Raw genomic sequence first — 3,079 nt, forward strand, 5'->3', positions numbered from 1 at the left:
AAAGAAAGAAAGAAAGAGAAGGAAAGAGAGAGAGACAAAGGAAGAAAGAAAGGAAGAAAGGAAGGAAGAAAGAAAGAAAGAAAAAGAAAGAGAAAGAAAGAAAGAAAAGAAAAGAAAAGAAAAGAAGCCAGCACAGGTGAGCCCTTCACTTCCTGGGCTCAAGAAATCCTCTGGCTTCAGCCTCTCAAGTAGCTAGGACCATCGGAGCACGCCACCACGCCTGGCTAATCTTTAAATTTTTGTTGTAGAGATGGGGTCTCCCTATGTTGCTCAGGCTGATTTCGAACTCCTGGGCTCAAGTAGTTCTCCCACCTCGGCCTCCCAATAGTGCTGGCATTACAGGCGTGAGCCACTACGCCCAGCCCAGGACTAAGCACCTTAGATTTATGACCACAAGCCTCAAGTGGACCCAGGCAGAGCCAGCCTTCCTTGGGAATTCTGGAGTTTCCTCCCTGGTTCTCCAAGGCCTCACACCTTCCCCTCAGCCCCTAGGCCTTGCACTTTCAAGGTGAGAACTTTGTTTCATGTTTCACTGAGCAAGTTGAGAGCATCTGAAGAGAATTTCTTTCCTTGAGTTCCCATCATCAAATCTGTCCCCTCCCCAGCCCTAGCCCCCTCAGGTGAACCCCTCCCACCATGTGCAGTGGTCTCTGCCACCCCTGAGACCCCCTCTCTCCTTCCGTTTTCTGCATCTGTAATTTTTCTGTCTCCCTGTGGGGTCAGGCCCAGCAGCATACCAACATGCCCTCGGAGCTTCTATCACCAGAAGCTCCCGCTCCTGCCTGCGCATGCCCCCTGGCTCCTGCCCCCTTTCACTGCTCCTGTTTACAGCAAAACCCCTCAAGACTCCTCTACACTCATTGTCCCCCGTGATCCCCACCTGTAACGGCGTCCACTTATCACCCTCCAATATCTGTTTTTCTGTTCTTCCATAACACTAGATTTGTGTCTTGGGGACATGGCAGCTCAGCTGAAGACCCATTTCCCAGCCTCTATGCACCCAGTAGGATGGTCGGGCATGAGTGCGCCTATATCTGCAGGGCAAACCTGTGCTGGCCCCTTTCTTCCTTCCTTCCTTCCTTCCTTCCTTCCTTCCTTCCTTCCTTCCTTTCTTTTTCTTTTTTGAGATGGAGTCTCACTCGGTCACCCAGGCTAGAGTGCAGTGGCATGATCTTGGCTCATGGCACCCTCCGCTTCCTAGGTTCAAGTGATTCTCCTGCCTCAGCCTCCAGAGTAGCTGGGACCACAGGCGCCCGCCACCACGCCCAGCTTATTTTTGTATTTTTAGTAGAGACGGGGTTTTGCCACGTTGGCCAGGCTGGTCTCGAACTACTGACCTCAGGTGATCCGCCCGCCTTGGCATCCCAAACTGCTGGAATTACAGGTGTGATCCACCACGTGTGGCTTGTGCCAGCCACTTTCTGTCTCCTTACAGTTGAAAGGCAAATGTGATCTGTGATCATGGGGAGAGCTACCTTGTTGCACCAAAAGGAAGTCGCACGTTGAGGATGGCGGAACAGCAACAAAGGCAGCCCGAGGGCCTGAGGACCTGGAGCTGCCACATCAGCCCTGGGCTGCTTTCCTGAGTTTTTAAAAAATTAAGGCATTTTGTTTTTTAGAGCAATTTTAGGTTTGCAGAAAAATTGAGCGGAAAGTAAGGAGTTCCTGCAGACCCCGTCACTCCCCCTACACCTCCCCATGATGAACATTTCGAGTCAGTGTAGTACATTTGTTACAACTGGTGAGCCACAGTGAGAAGCTCGCATGAACTAAAGCCCATAGCTGACGTCGGGGTTGACTCTGGTGTTGTCCGTTTATGGGTTTGGACAAATGTATAATGACATGGATCCACCATTACAGTATCATACAGAGTAACTCCACTGCCCTAAAAATCCGTGAAACATGTCCTTATTGAGGGTTACTGTGCAGAAAATCAAGTGCACGCCTGCTTTTTTCACCTGCCTATCCACACATGCAACCACAACTTGGACCAAACTAAAGAACATTTGCATCACCACAGAGAATGCCTTTGTGCCTCCAGGCAGCCAATCCCTGGCTGCAGATCTAAGCCCTGTCCTGCCATCTATGGCTGTGGATAGTCTCACCTGCTCCTGACGGGTATGCAAATAGAACCACATGCTCTGGAGCCCTTTGTGCCAGCCTCTTTCTCGAATCACTTCCATGAGACTCATCCAGGTTGCTGTCTGTGTCCCTTCTTCCCTCTGTGATGCTGACTAGTAGCCATTGTATGCATGCACCGCAACTCACTTACCCATTCCCCCGTTGATGGACGTGTGGGTTGTTTCCAGTGGTAGCCATCATGGATAAAGTGGGTATATGCAGTCCTTTCTCTGAGATCCGTGCCCTAGAAGGAGCAGTGCTGGTTTGTGGAGTGGGCGTGCCACCCCCTTTGCTGTCCTCTGCTTGGTGATGCTCCTGCTTTGCCAGCGCCTCCCTCCTAGGCTCTGCTAGCTGGGGGCGTTTGAGGGAGACCACAAGACTGGAGGAGGAAGAAGGGACCTGCTCCTTCCTGTGCGTATCATCTAGCAAGTCTTCTTCACCCTTGCAGCAAGTGCTTCATTTCTGTGGCACCGCCTGAAGCCAATTTTCAGATCTCTCAACACTTGCAAGACCAGCTTCATTGCATCCCACCTCTGAGATACCACCACCAGACACCCATTGCCCTATGCTCAAAAATCTGAGTACTAGGCCATCCCCTGAGCTCAGAGACCCCAGTGTCAGCCAGACCCCTGCTCCTTAGAGGTCTGGATCCCAGCCCCACAAGTCCCTCTACTGAGCTGACTCCTTCACAACTAGCTAGACCATGCCCCCACCTCAGACTTCAGAGACCCAGCTTCAGCTCTGTGGGCCTCTCTCTAACCTTCCTTCCTTCCTTCCTTCCCTTTCTTACCTTTCTTCCCCTTCCTTCCTTCCTTCCTTCCTTCCTTCCCTTTCTTCCCCTTCTTCCCCTTCCTTCCTTCCTTCCTTCCCTTTCTTCCCCTTCCTTCCTTCCCTTCTTTCTTTCTCTTTTTTTCTTCTTTCTCTTTCTTCTTTCTGTTTTCTTTCTTCTTTCTTTCTT

Source organism: Hylobates moloch, unplaced genomic scaffold (assembly GCF_009828535.3).
Source record: "Hylobates moloch isolate HMO894 unplaced genomic scaffold, HMol_V3 SCAFFOLD_7, whole genome shotgun sequence".
Classification (NCBI taxonomy): domain Eukaryota; kingdom Metazoa; phylum Chordata; class Mammalia; order Primates; family Hylobatidae; genus Hylobates; species Hylobates moloch.